We start from the raw sequence: 26382 nt of genomic DNA, 5'->3' as shown, positions 1-26382 counted from the left end.
TGGAGAACTGTCTCTCTTCACATCCTCTGCACATTTCTTAATCGGGTTATTTGCTTTTTGGGTGTGGAGGCGTGTAAGTTCTTTATATATTTTGGGTGTTAACCCCTTGTCGGAAATGTCATTTACAAATATATTCTCCCATACTTTAGGATGCCTTTTTGTTCTGTTGATGGTGTCCTTTGCCATACAGAAACTTTTTAGTTTGATGTAGTCCCACGAGTTCATTTTTGCTTTTGTTTCCCTTGCTCCAGGAGATACGTTCAGGAAGAACTTGCTCATCCTTATATTCAGGAGATGTTTGCCTAAGTTGTCTTCAAAGAGTTTTATGGTTTCATGATTTACGTTCAAGTCTTTAATCCATTTCAAGTTTGCCTTTGTGTATGGGGTTAAAGAATAATCCAGTACCATTCTCTTGCAAGTAGCTGTCCACTTTTGCCAACATCAGCGGTTGGAGAGGCTCTCATTTCCCCACTGTATATCCATGGCTCCTTTATCGTATATTAATTGACCATGTATGGGTGGGTTTATATCAGGACTCTGTAGTCTCTTCCATTGATCTATGGGTCTGTTCTTGTTCCAGTACCAAATTGTCTTGATTACAGTAGCCCACATTGTCTTTTGCAATGTGTGCAACAAACGCAGACACAAACATTGGGCTACAGCAGAGGCAGGCTTTCCTTCCCAGCCAACGCATGTGGGCAAATAATGTGTCTGCTTCATCATTCACTGGGGATGCCAAAGGCAAATGGCCAGACACACGATAGACAGTAACTGTCTGAGTCTGACTAAGGCCCATAGGTCTTGCCACAGCTCTTGCGCTCAAAGGCGCCAGTGACGAACCATCCAGTTGGCATGGCACCATGTCGGCGGCAACAGGGTCAAGCCCGGCACACAGCCCAGCTGTCGGTGCACACAACTAGAGGAGAGGGCACGATCGTCCTGGGAGACCATGAGCCATACTGCCCGTGACTCAGTCCACTGAATGCTCTTCCCCTCTCCGTCCTCTAACACCCATGTTGTCTTAGTCTTAGGACGGAAAACCACAGCCCTCCACTTCGGGGGCTGCCCACAGGTGGAGCCGTCTGTATACCAAGTATCTTCAGGAATAGGGGCTTTTCCCTGGTGATAAGGTCTCTCGCCTACCAATGGCTCAAGTGCGAGTTCTTCTTGCTTTCCACTCGTATACGTCACTTGCCCAAATAAGCATCGGAGATCTCCACTCAAGGGGCTATTGGAGAGGATGCTATGCTGCTGCAAGTATGCACCCCCATTTGGCCAGTGGAGGGGTCTGTGCCAGACCACTCCCAGGCTTTGGGTCCAGCCTCGCACCCACCCTGCGATGGGATAGGTGGTTATTACCTTGGTCGCAGCTGTTCCGATGATGGGCTCCATAGCCAGCAAGGCGTGATACACAGAAGCCAGTTGCTCCTCTATTAACGGCCACCAGACCTCTGCTCCTCTCCATAATTGTGACCAGAATCCAACAGGTTGGCGTGTCCACTCAAGCCACTGCCGAAGGCCCCATCCATAACCGTCTCCGTTTACATGAACATCTAGCTCACAGGGCCTTCATGAATCCATTACACTCAAGGACTACAACGGCCTTGACTGCCTGCTCAGTAGCAGTGAACACAGCTGCACAGGTCTCATCACGGTCCCACCTGATGCCCTTTTGTACCGACTGGCATGAGGCCTTCAGAATTTGTGCCAAGTGCGGGGTAAACCCCCTCCAGGAGCCCAAAACACCCAAAAGCTCTTGGACGACTCACTGCCACAGTGGTAGGGGTGGGAAAGCCTGGACCTCGTCTATGACCACATCTGAGATAACTGTAGCTTTACCCGACCAAACAACCCCCAAGAACTTGACACACAAACCAGGTCCCTGAACCATCCCTATCAAAATACCGACAGCATTCTTCAACAAACTGGAACAAATAGTTCTAAAAGTCACAGGGAACCACAAAAGACCCCGAACAGCCAAGCAATCCTGAGAAGGAAGAAGAAAGCAGGGGGGATCTCGCTTCCCATCTTCAAGCCGTACTACAAACCATAGTAATGTGGTACAGGCACAAGAACAGACCCAGAGACCAGTGGAATGGAATAGAGAGTCCAGACATTTACCCAAACATATATGGTCAATAACGTATGATTAAGGAGCCATGGATATACAATAGGGAAAGGACGGCCTCTTCCACACCTGGTGTTGGCAAACTGGACAGCTAACATGTAAGAGAGTGAAACTGGATCACTGTCTAACCCCATACACAAAAGTAAACTCGAAATGAATCAAAGACCTGAATGTAGGTCAGGAAATCATAAAACTCTTAGAAAAATGCATAGGCAAAAATCTCTTGGACATAAACATGAGCAACCTCTTCATGAACGTTATCTCCCTGGGCAAGGGAAACAAAAGCAAAAATGAACAACAGGGACTATATCAAGCTGAAAAGCTTCTGTACAGCAAAGGACACCATCAATAGAACAAAAAGGCATCCTGCAGTATGGGAGAATATTTTCATAAATGACACATCCCATAAGGGGTTGACCTCCAAAATATAGAAAGAGCTCACGCACCTCAACAAACAAAAAGCAAATAATCCAATTAAAAAATGGGCAGATGGTCTGAACAGACACTTCTCCAAACAAGAAATTCAGATGGCAAACAGGCCCATGAAAAGATGCTCCACATCGCTAATCATCAGAGAAACGCAAATTAAAACCACTATGAGATATCACCTCACACCAGTCAGGATGGCCAGCATTCAAAAGACAGACAACAACACATGCTGGCAAGGATGTGGAGAGAGGGGAACCCTCCTAACCCTGCTTGGGGGGAATGTAAATTGGTTCAGACATTCTGGAAAGCAGTATGGAGGTTCCTCAAAAAACTCAAAGTAGAAATACCATTTGACCCCGGAATTCCACTCCTAGGAATTTACCCTAAGAATGCAGCAGCCCAGTTTGAAAAACACATATGCACCCCTTTCTTTATCGCAGCACTATTTACAATAGCCAAGAAATGGAAGAAACCCCAGTGTCCATCAGTAGATGAATACATAAAGAAGATGCGGTACATATAAACAATGGAATATTATTCATTCACCCATAAGAAGAAAAGAAATCCTATCATTTTCGACAACATGGATGGAGCTGGAGGGTATTATGCTTAGTGAAATAAGTCAGGTGGAGCAAGACAAGTACCAAATGATTTCACTCATCTGTGGAGTACGAATACAAAGCAAAAACTGAAGGAACAAAGCGGCAGCAGACTCATAGAACTGAAGAATGGACTAACAGTTACTAAAGGGAAAGGGACTGGGAAGGGTGGGTGGGAAGGGAGGGACGGAGAAGGGGATTAAGGGGCATTATGATTAACACGCGTAATATAAGGGTGCACGGGGAAGGAAGTGTAGCACAGAGAAGACAAGTATTGATGCTACAGCATCTTACTATGCTGATGGGACAGTGACTGCAATGGGGTTATGTGGTGGAGACTTGATAACAGGGGGGACGTGGTAAGCATAACGTGGCTCATGTGAAACCTGAGCATAAGACTGCATATCAATGATACCTTAATAGAAAAAATAAACAAACTCCAGTTGGATCAGGGATCTAAATGTAAAAAATTCAACACGACCAAAAAAACTGGTGAATTTCCCTAGAACCTTGGTGTAGGCTTCCTTTCTAACAGTGAGTCAAATCATAGGTATCAGGACTTCTGCTTTCAGCCGAGATGAACACAGACTGCATTTACCCTCCTACCTGGATGGAACCCCAGAAAAAAACACAAGAGAACATATGCACAGCAATGGTCTTCAAGACACTGATCGACGGGCAGTGAAGAACAGTAAACCGTGAGACAGGAAATAAACAGGGTGAGCCCTACAGCCCCTGCCCTGAGAGTTTCCACTCATGCAGCAGCGCGGGAGCACCCAGACATAGGTGGGGAGAAGGGGTCGAGAAACTGGGGGAAAATGTAGGCAAGTACAACCCATCAGGAAAATTATCAACTGAAATGGGCCCAGAACGAACAGATGTTACAATGAGCAGAGAACACTGAAACAGCTTATAATCATATTCTTTATGGTAAAAAAAAAAAAAAAAAAAAAAACTGAGTACAGACAGGGAAGATATAAAACGAAACTCAAACAGAACTTTATAGAAAAGACACAGCATCGTAAGATGGAAATTACACTGGGTTAGAATAACAGCACTGCCAAAAAAAGGATCAGTGAATGTGAAGACACAGCAGTGGAAGCACTTACAAATGAAACATGCGGGAAAAAAAAAATTAAAGGGAAAGGAAGGGCATCGGTCAGCTGTGGGACAGTGTCAAGCTGTGGAATATACAGGCAATGAGAATCCATGAAGGGAGGCTGGGGGAAGCAAAGGGGCCATTTGAAGACACACGGTCAAACTTTCCCCAAAGTTGATGGAAACCCTAAACACACAGATCCAACAAGTTGCGTGACCCCCAAGCACAGACACACGAGGGAAACGCAGCCAAGACGAATCAAGCACATCACCTACGACCGGTGATAGTGAGAACATTTTAAAGTAGTGAGAAGAAGAAGAACACAAAATATGTGGCATACAGAGGAAAAGATGAAGACGACCTCGAATTTCTCTTGGAAATAATGTAAGCGAGGAACATACTTAAAGTACAGGAGGAAAAAACAGCAAAGATCCCTTTAAAAGGGAAGGCAATTCCTAATTACAACCCTTAAATAGAATTCGTGCCTCATATCAAATTTACCGAGTATCATAATTCTTCCAAGTGGTAAAGATACCTCAAGACAAATGCTGGGCATAGAAGCCACAGGGCATAAATATGCAAAGAAGTAAAAAGCTAACCTTTTCAAACAATAAGGCTTCCCTCTCACTTACCAACTTCACATTTCCCTGTATGGCCCCGGAAGATGACTGGTTAGCCAGAGACGGGTAAGATTCCTCAAGGGAGGAACAACCTAAGACAGGCACAGTCGCAGGGGGGCCATCAGGTGAGAAATTGGGGATCAACAGAGGTGAGGCTTAGAACCTCACCCCCCCTCTTCTGAGAGAAATCTTCTGCATACGTGGATGTTTTATTGCCCTGGTCTAGCTTGGATTAACACATAGTCTACAGGCACACACCTGATCATCTACATTTGCTCTCTTACAACACTAAACTATGTTTTCTACCTTTATCTTGTATCTACCTACCACTTCAGCATTTTATTAAAAATAATAATAATAAAGAGAGAAATGTGGTATCCACATATAAATCAAGTATAAAAACCAAATGAGTATTCATATTTGAACTGACTGTTTAGAGTTCATAATGCATGAGCAAAACCGAAAGTTTCTGTGATGACTGCCCTTGTACTGTTCACTATGTAACTTATTCATTATGTAAGAATTTGTTCTACATGTAAGAACTTGTTTGTTATGCCTCAGAACATTGGAGACTGACGAAAATTAGGGTTGGGGTGGATTAATGATTGTGCATTGAGCATTGACTCCCCTATACAGAATTTTATTGTCATTAACAACCATTTGATCAATAAATATGAGAGATGCCCTCACAAAAAAAAAAAAAAAAAAAGGACAGACTTCCAATGGTAAAATAAGTAAGTAACCGGGATGTAATGTATAGCATAAGGAATATAGTCAAGATATTGTAACAGCTTGGTAGGGTGATAGCTGGAACCTAGAAATATGTATATAAATGTTCTACCACTGTGTTGTACACTTGAAACTAATGTAATGTAATACTGTGTGTCAACTACCCTTCAATAAAAAATAATTATTTAAAAAAAATAAAATAAAATAAAATAAAAGGGAAGGCAAAATGCAGACATCTTCAGACCTACGAGAGCTGAAAGGTTCTTCATTAACTACAAGAAATGTCACCGAAAAGTCCTTCATGCAGAAGGAATAGGAGAGCACATAAAAATCTGGATCTATACAAAGGAATGAAAGTAAAAGAAACAGGAACTATGTATTTTCTCCTATTAGTTAAGTCTCTTGAAAGGTTAACTGAGTGTTTAACTACAAATAACAACGGATTGTGGGATCGGTACTACTGTGAGACTAAAGTGCAACAACACGGCAAAGACCAAGAGGGGAGAACTGGAAGGAACTGTGAGCTTCTTACAGTCCAGTGAAATGATAGATCACTTGAAGGAAAACTATGCTAAATCAAAGGTGTATAGTATAAACCTTAGAGCACCTCTTAAAATAACAGTGTTATAGCCAACAACACAACAAAGGTTACACAATGGAATCACAGAAATGCAATGAACTGAAAGGAAGGAAGACAAAGAAGAAAAAGGAAACAAAGAAGATGGGACAGACAGCAAAGACAACAGACCACAAGCTACCCAGTTAAACCAATAGTTGTGTCAGATGGAAGTGGTCTCAACACCCCAGTTAACAGGCACAAATGGTCAGACTGGATAAAAAGGTAAGAGCCAATCATATGCTGTCTACAAGAAAATCACTTTAAATGGAAACATGCAAACTTAAAAGTAAAAGGACGGAATAAGATTCAGCATGCCCAAAGAAGTCTGGGGAGGCTCTATAAATGTCAGAGAAAGTCCATGTCAGAATACTAACAGGGACAAAACAGGCCATTTCACAACGACAAAGTGGTTAATTAACCAAGAGGATACAACAGTCTTCAGCGTTTACACACCTAACAATAAACATGAATCGAAAACCGTCAGAACTGCAAGGCCAAATACACAAACCACAACTTGGATCACAGTGTTTTGACGTCTGCAAAAATTACATGCACCAACTCTTCCTTAGGCAGCAGGCCCTTGGCTTAGATAGGCACCAAGAATAAGCCACACACTGCAACGAATTCAGGGTTGTCATTAGGAAAGCTGTCTACAAGTGTGTGCTGAATGAAATAAGCCGCACACACACATACCACTTTTATAGCACTCCACTTAAATGAGGGACCCAGAAGAGCCAAAGCCACAGAGACAGAGGGGAGCGATGGTGGGTGCCAGGGACCGGAAGGGAGACTACACCCGGCAGGTGTTCTTTAACGGGTGCGCAGTGTCGATATGGAGATGGGATAGTAGGGGATGGCTGCAAAATTTCAAAGTGCTCAGTGCCACAGAACTATCCCCTCAAAAATGGCTCAAGTGGTAAATGTTATGTTATTTTACCACAGTAAATACTGAAAAAGAAAACACGAGATTCAGATGCCCGGGTGAAAAGTAGAGGCCCGGAGCTCAGGAGGAGCCGCCCGGCTTACGGCAGGCCTTCAAGTGGCTGATTTCCGGGCTGCGTCTCTGCCCCTGTGTGCCCCCACCTTCACAAAACATCCTCCTGTGTCCTGAATTGGACGTTTTACCACTAAGTCTTTTTGTGCATGTGACTTTTTATTCATAGCATACACAAAAGATGGTGACATTTCTGGGTGAAGGTGATATGCACGATCAGAAGTTTTATACAGAGAATAGACTTTCTTGGAATTGAGGGGCAGGCTCTGGGAAAGCCATAGACTTGCTGAAATTGTAGGCACCATTTGAAGTGGGCGTGAGCACGGGTACCATATTCTATGATTCCAGGTCCTCAAAATGTTCTCTTGGGCTCAAAGGTGCCTGAGGGGTGAGGATGCGTCCCTCTGTACAGAATCCTGAACCTAGTGTCAGTGAACATTGAGCACAAGAGCTCTGTTCTGCCAAGTGTTCTAAACTTAACTTTTGAGTCCAAGTCAATGTACCTGGGATCTTTCTTACCTACCTATGTCACTCTTGTAGGGCTGACTGTTTCTGCTTACCCTGAATTTCCTAGCCACTCACTAGACATGCTCCGTAGGAGAACGTGACAGAGGGCGAGAGTCCACCCGTGTGTCAAGTGGAGAGTGGAGAGGACACGTCATCTGTGGGGGAGGGCTGAAAGGTGACCTGGACGGCTCGAGGATCATCTTGGGGGGTGGTCACAACTTGGGCCACTGGCAGGAGACCTTGTTTGCCCCTGTTCGGATTGGACTGGCAGTTGCCTGCTTTTCCTTCAAACTAGTTGCTAGGTTGCAGCAACCTATGACCTCACAAGGGTTCCAACCCTCCTGGTTGGTAGGTGCTTGGCAGCAAAGGTAGCCAGAAGCACCTTCTCAGAGCTTTCTCTACTCCTAGCATCTCCTTAGCCTGGAGTAGGGATAACGGGCTCACATTCAGTGAGAATCCACAAGAGGATTTTGGACAGGGTCTGGTCCCGGAGAGGGTGAGACTTGGGCAGAAATCATGGCCAGTGTTCCATCGAGTTCCCAGGCTGTGAGCCAGAGGCCCCAGCCTGGCCCCTCCGGGCACCAGCCGGATGTGATGCTGGACGCACAGAGACCAGGACCGCCAGGTGAGGCAGCGGAGGGACGAGGGGCTTGAGGACGGGGAGCCGACGGCAGGAAGGCCTACCCAGGGGGGCTTGTGTGAAGGAAGGAGACACTCAGAAGGCCAGGCACTGGAGGACGAGAGTGTAGGTGTGGGGACAAGGACACACACGGGGAAGGGCACCTGGAGGAATTATCTAAATGAGGAAGGGTGTTGAGAACGGGGAGACGGAACAATGGCAAAGTGGATGGGGGCAGATGGCTGCCAGCAAAGGAGAAGGATGGAGAGATGGCTGGGGAGAAGGCCACGGTCTGCGACAGCAGAGACACTGGGGGCAGCTTGTCTTTTGGGGGTAGTTGGAGTGGAGTGGGAGGGGACACGGGGACCGAGGGATGAATCGCAAAGACAACAGCTGGACGCTGTCGCCTGGTTTCTTTGCCCAGCAGCCCAGGCACACAGCAGCCCTCCGCCAGAGGGCTCCGGCCGGCGCACGCAGCGGGAGAGGTCGGCCGCTCTCCAGGAGTCGGAGGAGGCAGCCACGGGCGAGGAGGACGCCTGGGACCTGGACATGCTGTGCGGCCTCAAGATGAGGCTGAAGCGACGGCGGGTGTCCCCGGTGCTGCCCGAGCACCACGAGGCCTTCAAAAGGCTGCTTGGTAGGGGGAACCCTGAGCCCATTCCCCTTTAGAGAAACTTCCAGCGACTAGACTTTTCCAATGGAAAAGAATTCCCTGTCAGTTGGTGACCTCTCTGTTCCCAGAGGACTCCTCCGGGGACACTTAGAAATGGCTGCCAGTAAAGGAGAAGGATGGAGAGATGGCTGGGGAGAAGGCCACGGTCTGTGACAGCAGAGACACTGGGGGCAGCTTGTCTTTTGGGGGTAGTTGGAGTGGAGTGGGAAGGGACACGGGGACCAAGGGATGAATCCCCAAGGCAACAGCTGGACGCTGTCGCCTGGTTTCTTTGCCCAGCAGCCCAGGCACACAGCAGCCCTCTGCCAGAGGGCTCCGGCCGGCCCGGGAAGCGGGAGAGGTCGGCCGCTTTCCAGGAGGAGTCGGAGGAGGCAGCCACGGGCGAGCAGGACGCCTGGGACCTGGACAAGCTGTGTGGCCTCAAGATGAGGCTGAAGCGACGGCGGGTGTCCCCGGTGCTGCCCGAGCACCACGAGGCCTTCAAAAGGCTGCTTGGTAGGGGGAACCCTGAGCCCATTCCCCTTTAGAGAAACTTCCAGCGACTAGACTTTTCCAATGGAAAAGAATTCCCTGTCAGTTGGTGACCTCTCTGTTCCCAGAGGACTCCTCCGGGGACACTTAGAAATGAGGCAGGATTAGGCCACAGGCAGAAGCAGTCTGCACTCGGCACACAAAAGCTCGGCTTCCACTGCACCCCTGGGGCTCTCAAATCTAAATGCCTCCGTCAGCGTGCGGGGTGCTGACAGGCCATTGGGCGCGCTGATGTGACCGTCAAGGGAGACGATGCCTCCCTGCACGGTGACGGAGCACCACCTTCGGTAGGATCAGACCTGTGCACATCACCTACTGACACCTGCCCCCCACCCCCAGCCAAGCCACCGAAGAAGGATGGCACCACCTTTCTGGCCCAACGAGTGCACCTCGGCCTCCCCACCCCGAAAGGTCCCGTCAGCACGCACGGCTGCTCTCTGCTCGGCCCTGCTCCGGCTGTCCGTCTAACCTGTGCCTCTCTTCCCAGGGGACCTTGTTGTGAAAATATTCCTGGCCTGGGACAAAAATCTGAGGGTATCTGACAAGGTAACTTTGTCCACTGAGATGTGTTCCCTCTCCAGCATCTACCCTGGGGGGCTGGAGGGATGCCTTCTAAACCCCCAGTCTCGCCTCTCTCCCCAACTCGGAGCCTTGTCCACACTGCCCTTTGCGGGGCCTGGAGGCTCCTTGCGTGGGAAGGGGCAGCCCTGCCCCCACCCCCACTCCTCTGGGGTCCGCCCCTTTGCCTGCCACCGCAAGCCCCTTCTCGCCTCAGCCCTGGGGACTCCCCTTTGTGCCAGCTTATCAAAGACCCTTCTGATGGCGGCTGTCCTAAACAACCAGCGTCCCACCGGCAAAGCCTGCCATCCAGGAGCGTCCTAAAGTCCCTCTCCCCACACGGGCGGGGTCTGCCCCCAGCCTCCCCCTCCCTCACCCCTCCGTCCTTCCGTCCTTCCTCTTCTGGGATGTGACCGCTGTCCTGTGGCGTTCTCCTCTTCCTCAGTATCTCCTGGCCATGGTCATAGCGTATTTCAGCCGGGCTGGCCTCCCCTCCGGGCAGTACCAGCGAATTCACTTCTTCATAGCTCTGTGAGTATTGCTGTCAGTGGCCGGCCGTCAACATTCAGTCCTCTGGGAGGGCGGAGGGAGAGGTGTGGGACTCTGACCTTGCATCTGTTCTCTTTTGTACTCCACGTGTACTGTTCACTTTGGTATACCAAGGATAGGATTATAACAGAGCGGTTTCTATACTGTTGTCTGTGGAGACAGACAACCCTAACACCAGTTAAAACACTGGAACGAACAAAAGACCACACAAAACCCTCCTGAGGAGGGACAGAATGGGCACCACGCTGTCCCCAGGTGGCCAGGCTTGAGACCGCACCGCCTCCCTCAGAAGCCTCGGCCGCTCTCCTGCCTGAGTCCACATCAAGTGGACCGTCCTCCTCTGGCTTCCCAGGCGGATGCCACAATGCAGGCCCTCGTCATGTGACACAGACCGAGTGTAAGCATTCCCCACCCGTGCTCCCTACGAGGCTTTACACGCCCCAAATCCTCGGAGAACACAGGTCTAATGCTCCCCGCCCCTCCTCAGCAATGCCACCGGCTAAGGGGGTTCTAAGCCGAGGCCAGCCTTCTCAGTCTGAACTCAACCCTCCCCACAGTCAGCATCACACTTGCTTATGGTCCTGACATTGCACTGCTTTCTTCCAATGCTCCGTCTGAAATCCCTTCCCTCTGTTTTCACATTGTGTCTTCTGACTTGTAGGTGTCTTTCAGACATATATATATTGGAAGAAAATGACCTATCCTTAAAGTCGGTGCAAGGAGCACAACTGTTCCCACGCCTCCCCTGGACCCCTAACTGCAGTCCCCCAGTAGCACATCAGCTAAAATCCTAGTGTCATGTCACGTTCCGGGTAATAGTTACTTCACTTCCTAACTCCCCCCTCCCCTTCTCCAAACCATCAGACCAGACACCGTTGCAGGCAGGTCTTGTCAAAATATCCACATGTTCATAAAGCCCTCAGCACGCTACTTTGTGTTGCAAACGTTTAAGCTACACTGAGTCCATGAGGCGATCAGTATGGCATTTGACTGTGAGACAAAAGCGTCCATCCATCCGTCCATCCATTCATTCAACGAAATCTTGTAGACTGCATTCCGTGCCAGGGACTAGGAGGGTTGGGAGGAGAGCCTTGAGAAGGGCACGTGGCACCCATCCTCCAGCCTGAGCCACATGGTAGGGAAGCTAGGACTACAGAAACCGGCTAGTCAGTTCCTGCCCTCTGGATACGCACACATGCTCACTCCGCAGGGAGCCACAGGGTGCGCACATACAACCGCTTTAAAGGGCACAGGGAAGATGATGGGGACATTGCATGGAAACTGCACTGCTCGCCCTCAGGCCTCCCCGAGGGCCTTTGTCTTCAGCATCCAGCTGTGAGAGGTGCCCTTCAGGTCCCTGCCCCGCAGTGGCTTCTTGATGACTGGGTGGCCCTGTGTGACGCTGGTAGGGCTCCCGTACGTCCTTTGTCAAGTTCAGCCTGTGCCTCTCCTTGGACGCTGACCTCGGCTGGGGATCCTTCCCGTCTTGCTCCTGACCAGCAGCCCGATGTCTCTCCCCAGCTACCTGGCCAACGACATGGAGGAGGACGACGAGGGCCCCAAACAGGACATCCTTTGGCTCCTCTATGGGAACGACCGTTCCCAGCGTCTTCTGTTCCACCAACAGCGAGTCCAATTCGCCCAATCCATGGGCTGGAAGGCCTGGGTCTCCCGGGAAGAGTGTGAGGAGGTGCGTGAGCAGCTGGGATCTCGGGGTGGGGGGGACGGACTGCAGTGGGGGGAACACGGGATCGTGGGATCTTGAGGCGAGAAGGAACTGGAGGCTGGGCGAGGAAGGAGGGGCCACCTGAGGCCAGAGCCACCTGCCTTCCAGATCCAAGCGTTTGACCCAGAGCTCCCGGTGTGGAAGCAAGACCGCAGCCTGCTCGCTGTGTGAGCGCTCCCGGGACCACGGAGGCCTGGGCTCACCGGCCCAGAAGAAGGGAAGTCTGGATCCTCAGGTGCAGACAGAGCGCCTCGTTGTGTCGGCTTAGGAAGTCACCCTTCCAGACACTGACTCCGCCCCGAGCCACAGGCCGAGGAACACACGCAGGTATGACCCCTGCACACAACTAGAGGGGAGGGCGTGATCATCCTGGGTGATCGGGAGCCATACTGCCCGTGACTCAGTCCACTGACTGCTCTTCCCCTCTCCGTCCTCTAACACCCATGTTGTCTTAGTCTTAGGACGGAAAGTCACAGCCCTCCACTTCGGGGGCTGCCCACGGGTGGAGCCGTCTGTATACCAAGCATCTTCAGGTATAGGGGCTTTTCCCTGCTGATAAGGACTCTCGCCTACCAATGGCTCAAGTGCAAGTTCTTCTTGCTTTCCACGCGTGTATGTCCCTTACCCAAATAAGCATCGGAGATCTCCACTCAAGGGGCTGTCGGAGATGGTGCTGTGCTGCTGCAAGATTGCGCCCCTAGTTGGCCAGTGGAGGCCTCTGTGCCATGCCACTCCCTGGCTTTGGGTCCAGACTCGCACCCACCCCGCGATGGGATAGGTGGTTATTACCTTGGTCGGAGCTGTTCCCGTGATGGGCTCCATAGCCAGCAAGGCGTGATACACAGAAGCCAGTTGCTCCTCTACTAACGGCCACCAGACCTCTGCTCCTTTCCATAATTGTGACCAGAATCCAACAGGTTGGCGTGTCCACTCAAGCCACTGCCGAAGGCCCCATCCATAACCGTCTCCGTTTACATGAACATCTAGCTCACAGGGCCTTCATGAATCCATTACACTCAAGGACTACAACGGCCTTGACTGCCTGCTCAGTAGCAGTGAACACAGCTGCACAGGTCTCATCACGGTCCCACCTGATGCCCTTTTGTACCGACTGGCATGAGGCCTTCAGAATTTGTGCCAAGTGCGGGGTAAACACCCTCCAGGAGCCCAAAACACCCAAAAGCTCTTGGACGACTCAATGCCACAGTGGTAGGGGTGGGGAAAGCCTGGACCTTGCCTATGACCACATCTGGGATAACTGTAGCTTTACCCGACCAGACAACCCCCAAGAACTTGACACACAAACCAGGTCCCTGAACCATCCCTATCAAAATACCGACAGCATTCTTCAACAGACTGGAACAAATAGTTCTAAAAGTCATAGGGAACCACAAAAGACCCCAAACAGCCAAAGCAATCCTGAGAAAGGAAGAAGAAAGCAGGGGGGATCTCGCTTCCCAACTTCAAGCCGTACTACAAAGCCATAGTAACTTTAGTTTTACCCGACCAGACAACCCCCAAGAACTTGACACACAAACCAGGTCCCTGAACCGTCCCTATCAAAATACCGATAGCATTCTTCAACAAACTGGAACAAATAGCTCTGAGGGTCATATGGAACCACAAAAGACCCCGAATAGCCAAAGCAATCCTGAGAAGGAAGAATGAAGCGGGGGATGAGGGGGGATTACGCTCCCCAACTTCAAGTTCTACTACACAGTCACAGTAATCAAGACAATTTGGTACTGGCACAAGAACAGACCTGTAATCAATGGCACAGAATAGAGGGCGCAGATATAACCCACACATACATGGCCGATTAATATATGATCAAGGAACGACGGACGGACATACAATGGGGAAATGACAGCCTCTTCAACAGCTGGTGTTGGCAAAACTGGACAGCTACATGTGAGAGAGAGAATGACATGGGATTACGGTCCAACTCCATACACAAGAGTAAACTCGAAATGGATCAAAGACCTGAATGTAAGTCATGAAACAATAAAACTCTTAGAAGTAAATCATAGGCAAAAGTCTCTTGAATATAAACATGAGCAGCTTTTTCATGAACATGCCTCCTCGGACAAGGGAAACAAAAGCAAAGATGAACAAGTGGGACTCTATCAACATAAAAAGCTTCTGTCCAGCAAAGGACACCATCAGTGGAAGAAAAAGGCATCTCTACAGTATGGGAGGATATATTCATAAATGACATATATCATAAGGGGTTGACAGCCGAAATATAAAGAGCTCATGCACCTCAACAACCAAAAGGCAAATAACCCGACTAAAAAATAGGCAGAGGATCTGAACACACACATCTCCAAAGAAGAAATTCAGATGGCCAAGAGGCACATGAAAAGATGCTCCACATCGCTAATTATCAGAGAAATGCAAATTTAAACCACAATGAGATATCACCTCACAACAGTCAGGATGGCCACCATCCAAAAGACAAACAACACCACATGCTGGTGAGGTTGTGGAGAAAGGGGAACCCTCCTACACTGCTGGTGGGAATGTAAATTAGTTCAACCACTGTGGAAAGCATTATGGAGGTTCCTCAAAAAACTCAACATAGAAATGCCATTTGGCCCAGGAATTCCACTCCTAGGAATTTAACCTCAGAACGCAGCAGCCCAGTTTGAAAAAGACAGATGCACCCCTAGGTTTATCGCAGCACCACTTACAATAGCCAAGAAATGGAAGCAACCTAAGTGTCCGACAGTAGATGAATGGATAAAGAAGATGTGGTACATATACACAATGGAATATTAGTCAGCCATAAGAAGAAAACAAATCCTACCATTTGCAACAACATGGATGGAGCTAGACGGGTATTATGCTCAGGGAAATAAGCCAGGCGGAGAAAGACAAGTATCAAATGATTTCACTCATATGTCGAGTATAAGAACAAAGAAAAAAACTGAATCACAGAACCCAAGAATGGACTAACAGTGACTAAAGGGAAAGGGACTGGGGAGGATGGGTGGGAAGGGAGGGATAAGGGGAAAAGGGTGCATTACGATTGGCACACATAATGTAGGGGGTTGGGGAGGGTAGGCACGGGCAAGGCAGTATAGCACAGAGAAGACAAGTAGTGATTCTATAGCATCTTACTATGCTGATAGACAGTGACTGTAATGGGGTATGTGGTGGGGACTTGATAACAGGGGGAAATCTAGTAACCACAGTGTTGCTAATGTAAGTGTATATGAATTATACCAAAATAAATAAATAAATAATCAATTAATTAAAAAAGCAAATGTTTACTCGAATAACTAAAAATCACTCATGAAAGCAGTGATTTCAGGGTCAGTCCAATATATTGTAAGTGTTTACAACTGGAAGGAAACATCACGAACCAGTTAAAATCTTGGTATTGGTATCTGCTTCTAGACAGGAAATCCCACACAAAATCTAAAACTGCCAGGAACGGTTAGTTACAGAAACTCGAGTTTCGCGTCCAGGAGGGGAGGGAGAAAGGGAGCCAGGGAGCCTGGGTAGCGGCAGAGAGTTGGCACTCAAACACACATTTCCTCATTTTACTGGAAGGTACAGCAATCCCACCAACATAGGCACCTTTACTGCCCTAGTCCTAAAAACTCGTTTGAAAAATAACGCAGGACAGTGACTGTAATGGGGTATGTGGTGGGGACTTGATAATGGGGACAATCTAGTAACCACTATGCTGCTCAGGTAAGTGAATATTAATGATACTAACTAACTAACTAGATAGTTAAACAAACAAATAAACAAACAAATACATACATACATACATACATACTTACAGACATACAGACATACATACAACGCAGGAGCCAAAAGGAGCCGCTTGGTCAGAAACCTACGCGAAATTCCTAACACAGCCTGGGCTGCAGCCGGCGGCAGGGTCGTTGCCGCCCATTACTATACAAACAGGTACCCGATCTCTAGGCGGGGGACCTCGCCAGTGCCCGCCGCCTCCCGGCGCACAAGTCTCCCTCCTCTCGCCACAGGACCTGTCCAGACAACAGCAGGCAGCAGACATTTCACTGCTCACTGAACAAGAGGTAGAGAACAGCACAGAATCGCCCCCGAGATAAGCACACACGCAAGCAACTCACACAAATCAATAAACACTGCAGCTGCAACGCCGGCAGCGGACGCGCACGACCCTCGGTCCGTTCGCTCCTCCCCCACCCGCCTGCCACCCAAGGCCCAGCGCGCCATCCAAGCTCCATTACCCGGGTGCAGCGCTCCGCGACTCTGGCCGGATAACAACTTCCCCCAAAAACACCAAAGAGAAAAAAGGCGTCCACGCAGAGCGCCATCCCGGCGCGGAAAAGCAGCTCTCCCGGGCGAGGGGATCTGTCTCTGGTGCCTCCCCGTCCCTGAGACCGGGTAACAACTCCGCAAAGTCACCTGCCGCCCAGCTCGCCGCCAGCTCCAGGTCTCCCACGGCGGCAAGTAGGTGCCCGCTGATGCCCGGAGTCCCCGGCCGCCATGCCAGCCCCCCACGGAACGTGGACCGCACTCCCGGGGCTCGCCTCGCCGTGGCCAGCCGGGACCCGAGGAGCGGGGCCGCTGAGTGCCCCGCGCCCCCGGCCCGCCGCCCCCCATTCTGCGGGCGCGCCTCGCCGGCCGGTCCCAACCTCATCGCCGCCGGCCCAGCCCGGTCCGCGCGCGCCGACATGCAGCCCGCAGCCGGGCCCGGCCCGGCCCGGCCCGGCCCGGCCCGGCCCGGCGAGGGGCTGAAGACCGGGCAAAACCCGCTCCGCCCAGACCAGAAAACTGGCCGGCCGCGTCCCGGCCGCCCGCCCAGCGCCGGGGAGGCGGCGGCGGCGAACCGTCCCGGGGGGCGGCAGCGGCGGCAGGAGCGGCCAGCCGGACACAGACCAGGGGAGAGACGCGACGGCTCAGGGAGAGCGGAGCGGACGCGGCGCGGCGCGGCGCGGCTCCGGCAGCTGCGGCGGGCAGACAGCGCTCCGATCCACTTGGCCGCTCCTGCTCGGCCGCCCCAGCTGCCCGGCTCCCCCTCACTCCGCCGCTCCCCGCTCCCCTCCGCTACTCACCGTTGCTGCACCGCCGGCTCTCCGCGCCCACACCTGAGGCCGGCCGTCTGCTCCTCCTGCGGCCGTCCCAATGCTCCAGCCACGTCCTCCGCCTCTCCGCGCCGCACCTGGTTTACGACACTCGCGGCTTTACGACACCACGTTCCTCAGACCTAGGGCCGCTCGCTCCACGGCGGGAACCTTGTCGCTAGGGAGAGGACGCTGCATCCAGCAGGGAGGGGGAAACGTTCCCTCACGTGTAGGGGATGGGGAGGGGACCGCTGGCAAACTTCAGTGAAAACAGGAAAACATACTGAGAAACGGTGTGTGGGGAGAGAGGGGGGAGGAGATTAAAGGGCATTACGATTAGCACACATAATGTAGGGGGGTAGTGGGGAGGGCAGTACAGCACAGAGAAGACAAATAGTGACTCCACAGCATCTTACTACACTGATGGACAGTGACTGCGATGGGGGGTGGGGGGACTTGGTAATATGGGTGAATCTAGTGACCACCACGGTGCTCATGTGAATCCTTCATAACATTGAATATCAATGATACCTTAATAAAAAAATAAAAAACATTACTGAGAAAAACTAAGGAAGACTTGAATAAATGAAAAGAGGTGACGTGTTCACGTATTCGAAGATTCAGTTGGATGATGCTTCTTCCTATAACGGCTGTAGATTGAACATAATCCCCATCATAATCCCACAGGCACTCCTTCGGGGCTCTGCTGACTTCTTCAAACGTCAATGGCAAGCCCCACCGACGGGCTACAGCCCACATTCTCTTTTTTTTTTTAATTCATTTTTTATTAAGGCATGATTGATATACACTCTTATGAAGGTTTCACATGAAAACACAATGTGGTTACTACATTTACCCATATTATCAAGTCCCCACCCATACCCCAAAGTAGTCCCTGTCCGTCAGTGTAGTAAGATGCCACAGATCCACTATGTGCCTTCTCTGTGCTACACTGTTCTCCCCGTGATACCCCACACCATGTGTACTAAACATAATACCCCTCAATCCCCTTCTCCCTCTCTCCCTCCCCACCCGCCCTCCCACACCCCTCCCCTTTGGTAACCACTAGTTCCTTCTTGGAGTCTCTGAGTCTGCTGTTATTTTGCTCCTTCAGTTTTGCTTCATTGTTATACTCCACAAATGAGGGAAATCATTTGGCATTTGTCTTTCTCTGCCTGGCTTATTTCACTGGGCATGATGTCCTCCAGCTCCATCCATGTTGTTCCAAATGGTAGGATTTGTTTCTTTCTTATGGCCGAATAGCATTCCATTGTGTATATGTACCACATCTTCTTTACCCATTCATCTACTGATGGACACTTAGGTTGCTTCCACATCTTGGCTATTGTAAAAAGCGCTGCGATAAACACAGGGGTGCATATGTCTTTTTGGATCTGAGAAGTTGTATTCTTTGGGTAAATTCCAAGGGGTGGGATTCCTGGGTCAAATGGTATTTCTATTTTTATTTTTTTTTTGAGGAACCTCCAGATTGCTTTCCACAATGGTTGAACTAGCTTACATTCCCACCAGCAGTGTAGGAGGGTTCCGCTTTCTCCACATTCTCGCCAGCATCTGTTGTTCTTAGACTTTTCGATGATGGCCATCCTTACTGGTGTGAGGTGATAGCTCATTGTGGTTTTAATTTGCATTTCCCTGATGATTAGTGATGTGGAGCATCTTTTCATGTGTCTGTTGGCCATCTGAATTTCTTCTTTGGAGAACTGTCTCTCTTCACATCCTCTGCACATTTCTTAATCGGGTTATTTGCTTTTTGGGTGTGGAGGCGTGTAAGTTCTTTATATATTTTGGGTGTTAACCCCTTGTCGGAAATGTCATTTACAAATATATTCTCCCATACTTTAGGATGCCTTTTTGTTCTGTTGATGGTGTCCTTTGCCATACAGAAACTTTTTAGTTTGATGTAGTCCCACGAGTTCATTTTTGCTTTTGTTTCCCTTGCTCCAGGAGATACGTTCAGGAAGAACTTGCTCATCCTTATATTCAGGAGATGTTTGCCTAAGTTGTCTTCAAAGAGTTTTATGGTTTCATGATTTACGTTCAAGTCTTTAATCCATTTCAAGTTTGCCTTTGTGTATGGGGTTAAAGAATAATCCAGTACCATTCTCTTGCAAGTAGCTGTCCACTTTTGCCAACATCAGCGGTTGGAGAGGCTCTCATTTCCCCACTGTATATCCATGGCTCCTTTATCGTATATTAATTGACCATGTATGGGTGGGTTTATATCAGGACTCCGTAGTCTCTTCCATTGATCTATGGGTCTGTTCTTGTTCCAGTACCAAATTGTCTTGATTACAGTAGCCCACATTGTCTTTTGCAATGTGTGCAACAAACGCAGACACAAACATTGGGCTACAGCAGAGGCAGGCTTTCCTTCCCAGCCAACGCATGTGGGCAAATAATGTGTCTGCTTCATCATTCACTGGGGATGCCAAAGGCAAATGGCCAGACACACGATAGACAGTAACTGTCTGAGTCTGACTAAGGCCCATAGGTCTTGCCACAGCTCTTGCGCTCAAAGGCGCCAGTGACGAACCATCCAGTTGGCATGGCACCATGTCGGCGGCAACAGGGTCAAGCCCGGCACACAGCCCAGCTGTCGGTGCACACAACTAGAGGAGAGGGCACGATCGTCCTGGGAGACCATGAGCCATACTGCCCGTGACTCAGTCCACTGAATGCTCTTCCCCTCTCCGTCCTCTAACACCCATGTTGTCTTAGTCTTAGGACGGAAAACCACAGCCCTCCACTTCGGGGGCTGCCCACAGGTGGAGCCGTCTGTATACCAAGTATCTTCAGGAATAGGGGCTTTTCCCTGGTGATAAGGTCTCTCGCCTACCAATGGCTCAAGTGCGAGTTCTTCTTGCTTTCCACTCGTATACGTCACTTGCCCAAATAAGCATCGGAGATCTCCACTCAAGGGGCTATTGGAGAGGATGCTATGCTGCTGCAAGTATGCACCCCCATTTGGCCAGTGGAGGAGTCTGTGCCAGACCACTCCCAGGCTTTGGGTCCAGCCTCGCACCCACCCTGCGATGGGATAGGTGGTTATTACCTTGGTCGCAGCTGTTCCGATGATGGGCTCCATAGCCAGCAAGGCGTGATACACAGAAGCCAGTTGCTCCTCTATTAACGGCCACCAGACCTCTGCTCCTCTCCATAATTGTGACCAGAATCCAACAGGTTGGCGTGTCCACTCAAGCCACTGCCGAAGGCCCCATCCATAACCGTCTCCGTTTACATGAACATCTAGCTCACAGGGCCTTCATGAATCCATTACACTCAAGGACTACAACGGCCTTGACTGCCTGCTCAGTAGCAGTGAACACAGCTGCACAGGTCTCATCACGGTCCCACCTGATGCCCTTTTGTACCGACTGGCATGAGGCCTTCAGAATTTGTGCCAAGTGCGGGGTAAACCCCCTCCAGGAGCCCAAAACACCCAAAAGCTCTTGGACGACTCACTGCCACAGTGGTAGGGGTGGGAAAGCCTGGACCTCGTCTATGACCACATCTGAGATAACTGTAGCTTTACCCGACCAGACAACCCCCAAGAACTTGACACACAAACCAGGTCCCTGAACCATCCCTATCAAAATACCGACAGCATTCTTCAACAAACTGGAACAAATAGTTCTAAAAGTCACAGGGAACCACAAAAGACCCCGAACAGCCAAGCAATCCTGAGAAGGAAGAAGAAAGCAGGGGGGATCTCGCTTCCCATCTTCAAGCCGTACTACAAACCATAGTAATGTGGTACAGGCACAAGAACAGACCCAGAGACCAGTGGAATGGAATAGAGAGTCCAGACATTTACCCAAACATATATGGTCAATAACGTATGATTAAGGAGCCATGGATATACAATAGGGAAAGGACGGCCTCTTCCACACCTGGTGTTGGCAAACTGGACAGCTAACATGTAAGAGAGTGAAACTGGATCACTGTCTAACCCCATACACAAAAGTAAACTCAAAATGAATCAAAGACCTGAATGTAGGTCAGGAAATCATAAAACTCTTAGAAAAATGCATAGGCAAAAATCTCTTGGACATAAACATGAGCAACCTCTTCATGAACGTTATCTCCCCGGGCAAGGGAAACAAAAGCAAAAATGAACAACAGGGACTATATCAAGCTGAAAAGCTTCTGTACAGCAAAGGACACCATCAATAGAACAAAAAGGCATCCTGCAGTATGGGAGAATATTTTCATAAATGACACATCCCATAAGGGGTTGACCTCCAAAATATAGAAAGAGCTCACGCACCTCAACAAACAAAAAGCAAATAATCCAATTAAAAAATGGGCAGATGGTCTGAACAGACACTTCTCCAAACAAGAAATTCAGATGGCAAACAGGCCCATGAAAAGATGCTCCACATCGCTAATCATCAGAGAAACGCAAATTAAAACCACTATGAGATATCACCTCACACCAGTCAGGATGGCCAGCATTCAAAAGACAGACAACAACACATGCTGGCAAGGATGTGGAGAGAGGGGAACCCTCCTAACCCTGCTTGGGGGGAATGTAAATTGGTTCAGACATTCTGGAAAGCAGTATGGAGGTTCCTCAAAAAACTCAAAGTAGAAATACCATTTGACCCCGGAATTCCACTCCTAGGAATTTACCCTAAGAATGCAGCAGCCCAGTTTGAAAAACACATATGCACCCCTTTCTTTATCGCAGCACTATTTACAATAGCCAAGAAATGGAAGAAACCCCAGTGTCCATCAGTAGATGAATACATAAAGAAGATGCGGTACATATAAACAATGGAATATTATTCATTCACCCATAAGAAGAAAAGAAATCCTATCATTTTCGACAACATGGATGGAGCTGGAGGGTATTATGCTTAGTGAAATAAGTCAGGTGGAGCAAGACAAGTACCAAATGATTTCACTCATCTGTGGAGTACGAATACAAAGCAGAAACTGAAGGAACAAAGCGGCAGCAGACTCATAGAACTGAAGAATGGACTAACAGTTACTAAAGGGAAAGGGACTGGGAAGGGTGGGTGGGAAGGGAGGGACGGAGAAGGGGATTAAGGGGCATTATGATTAACACGCGTAATATAAGGGTGCACGGGGAAGGAAGTGTAGCACAGAGAAGACAAGTATTGATGCTACAGCATCTTACTATGCTGATGGGACAGTGACTGCAATGGGGTTATGTGGTGGAGACTTGATAACAGGGGGGACGTGGTAAGCATAACGTGGCTCATGTGAAACCTGAGCATAAGACTGCATATCAATGATACCTTAATAGAAAAAATAAACAAACTCCAGTTGGATCAGGGATCTAAATGTAAAAAATTCAACACGACCAAAAAAACTGGTGAATTTCCCTAGAACCTTGGTGTAGGCTTCCTTTCTAACAGTGAGTCAAATCATAGGTATCAGGACTTCTGCTTTCAGCCGAGATGAACACAGACTGCATTTACCCTCCTACCTGGATGGAACCCCAGAAAAAAACACAAGAGAACATATGCACAGCAATGGTCTTCAAGACACTGATCGACGGGCAGTGAAGAACAGTAAACCGTGAGACAGGAAATAAACAGGGTGAGCCCTACAGCCCCTGCCCTGAGAGTTTCCACTCATGCAGCAGCGCGGGAGCACCCAGACATAGGTGGGGAGAAGGGGTCGAGAAACTGGGGGAAAATGTAGGCAAGTACAACCCATCAGGAAAATTATCAACTGAAATGGGCCCAGAACGAACAGATGTTACAATGAGCAGAGAACACTGAAACAGCTTATAATCATATTCTTTATGGTAAAAAAAAAAAAAAAAAAAAAAACTGAGTACAGACAGGGAAGATATAAAACGAAACTCAAACAGAACTTTATAGAAAAGACACAGCATCGTAAGATGGAAATTACACTGGGTTAGAATAACAGCACTGCCAAAAAAAGGATCAGTGAATGTGAAGACACAGCAGTGGAAGCACTTACAAATGAAACATGCAGAGAAAAAAAAAATTAAAGGGAAAGGAAGGGCATCGGTCAGCTGTGGGACAGTGTCAAGCTGTGGAATATACAGGCAATGAGAATCCATGAAGGGAGGCTGGGGGAAGCAAAGGGGCCATTTGAAGACACACGGTCAAACTTTCCCCAAAGTTGATGGAAACCCTAAACACACAGATCCAACAAGTTGCGTGACCCCCAAGCACAGACACACGAGGGAAACGCAGCCAAGACGAATCAAGCACATCACCTACGACCGGTGATAGTGAGAACATTTTAAAGTAGTGAGAAGAAGAAGAACACAAAATATGTGGCATACAGAGGAAAAGATGAAGACGACCTCGAATTTCTCTTGGAAATAATGTAAGCGAGGAACATACTTAAAGTACAGGAGGAAAAAACAGCAAAGATCCCTTTAAAAGGGAAGGCAATTCCTAATTACAACCCTTAAATAGAATTCGTGCCTCATATCAAATTTACCGAGTATCATAATTCTTCCAAGTGGTAAAGATACCTCAAGACAAATGCTGGGCATAGAAGCCACAGGGCATAAATATGCAAAGAAGTAAAAAGCTAACCTTTTCAAACAATAAGGCTTCCCTCTCACTTACCAACTTCACATTTCCCTGTATGGCCCCGGAAGATGACTGGTTAGCCAGAGACGGGTAAGATTCCTCAAGGGAGGAACAACCTAAGACAGGCACAGTCGCAGGGGGGCCATCAGGTGAGAAATTGGGGATCAACAGAGGTGAGGCTTAGAACCTCACCCCCCCTCTTCTGAGAGAAATCTTCTGCATACGTGGATGTTTTATTGCCCTGGTCTAGCTTGGATTAACACATAGTCTACAGGCACACACCTGATCATCTACATTTGCTCTCTTACAACACTAAACTATGTTTTCTACCTTTATCTTGTATCTACCTACCACTTCAGCATTTTATTAAAAATAATAATAATAAAGAGAGAAATGTGGTATCCACATATAAATCAAGTATAAAAACCAAATGAGTATTCATATTTGAACTGACTGTTTAGAGTTCATAATGCATGAGCAAAACCGAAAGTTTCTGTGATGACTGCCCTTGTACTGTTCACTATGTAACTTATTCATTATGTAAGAATTTGTTCTACATGTAAGAACTTGTTTGTTATGCCTCAGAACATTGGAGACTGACGAAAATTAGGGTTGGGGTGGATTAATGATTGTGCATTGAGCATTGACTCCCCTATACAGAATTTTATTGTCATTAACAACCATTTGATCAATAAATATGAGAGATGCCCTCACAAAAAAAAAAAAAAAAAAAGGACAGACTTCCAATGGTAAAATAAGTAAGTAACCGGGATGTAATGTATAGCATAAGGAATATAGTCAAGATATTGTAACAGCTTGGTAGGGTGATAGCTGGAACCTAGAAATATGTATATAAATGTTCTACCACTGTGTTGTACACTTGAAACTAATGTAATGTAATACTGTGTGTCAACTACCCTTCAATAAAAAATAATTATTTAAAAAAAATAAAATAAAATAAAATAAAAGGGAAGGCAAAATGCAGACATCTTCAGACCTACGAGAGCTGAAAGGTTCTTCATTAACTACAAGAAATGTCACCGAAAAGTCCTTCATGCAGAAGGAATAGGAGAGCACATAAAAATCTGGATCTATACAAAGGAATGAAAGTAAAAGAAACAGGAACTATGTATTTTCTCCTATTAGTTAAGTCTCTTGAAAGGTTAACTGAGTGTTTAACTACAAATAACAACGGATTGTGGGATCGGTACTACTGTGAGACTAAAGTGCAACAACACGGCAAAGACCAAGAGGGGAGAACTGGAAGGAACTGTGAGCTTCTTACAGTCCAGTGAAATGATAGATCACTTGAAGGAAAACTATGCTAAATCAAAGGTGTATAGTATAAACCTTAGAGCACCTCTTAAAATAACAGTGTTATAGCCAACAACACAACAAAGGTTACACAATGGAATCACAGAAATGCAATGAACTGAAAGGAAGGAAGACAAAGAAGAAAAAGGAAACAAAGAAGATGGGACAGACAGCAAAGACAACAGACCACAAGCTACCCAGTTAAACCAATAGTTGTGTCAGATGGAAGTGGTCTCAACACCCCAGTTAACAGGCACAAATGGTCAGACTGGATAAAAAGGTAAGAGCCAATCATATGCTGTCTACAAGAAAATCACTTTAAATGGAAACATGCAAACTTAAAAGTAAAAGGACGGAATAAGATTCAGCATGCCCAAAGAAGTCTGGGGAGGCTCTATAAATGTCAGAGAAAGTCCATGTCAGAATACTAACAGGGACAAAACAGGCCATTTCACAACGACAAAGTGGTTAATTAACCAAGAGGATACAACAGTCTTCAGCGTTTACACACCTAACAATAAACATGAATCGAAAACCGTCAGAACTGCAAGGCCAAATACACAAACCACAACTTGGATCACAGTGTTTTGACGTCTGCAAAAATTACATGCACCAACTCTTCCTTAGGCAGCAGGCCCTTGGCTTAGATAGGCACCAAGAATAAGCCACACACTGCAACGAATTCAGGGTTGTCATTAGGAAAGCTGTCTACAAGTGTGTGCTGAATGAAATAAGCCGCACACACACATACCACTTTTATAGCACTCCACTTAAATGAGGGACCCAGAAGAGCCAAAGCCACAGAGACAGAGGGGAGCGATGGTGGGTGCCAGGGACCGGAAGGGAGACTACACCCGGCAGGTGTTCTTTAACGGGTGCGCAGTGTCGATATGGAGATGGGATAGTAGGGGATGGCTGCAAAATTTCAAAGTGCTCAGTGCCACAGAACTATCCCCTCAAAAATGGCTCAAGTGGTAAATGTTATGTTATTTTACCGCAGTAAATACTGAAAAAGAAAACACGAGATTCAGATGCCCGGGTGAAAAGTAGAGGCCC

Source organism: Manis pentadactyla, chromosome 10, assembly GCF_030020395.1.
Source record: "Manis pentadactyla isolate mManPen7 chromosome 10, mManPen7.hap1, whole genome shotgun sequence".
NCBI classification, from domain to species: Eukaryota; Metazoa; Chordata; class Mammalia; order Pholidota; family Manidae; genus Manis; species Manis pentadactyla.
This window is presented reverse-complemented; position numbering follows the sequence as displayed.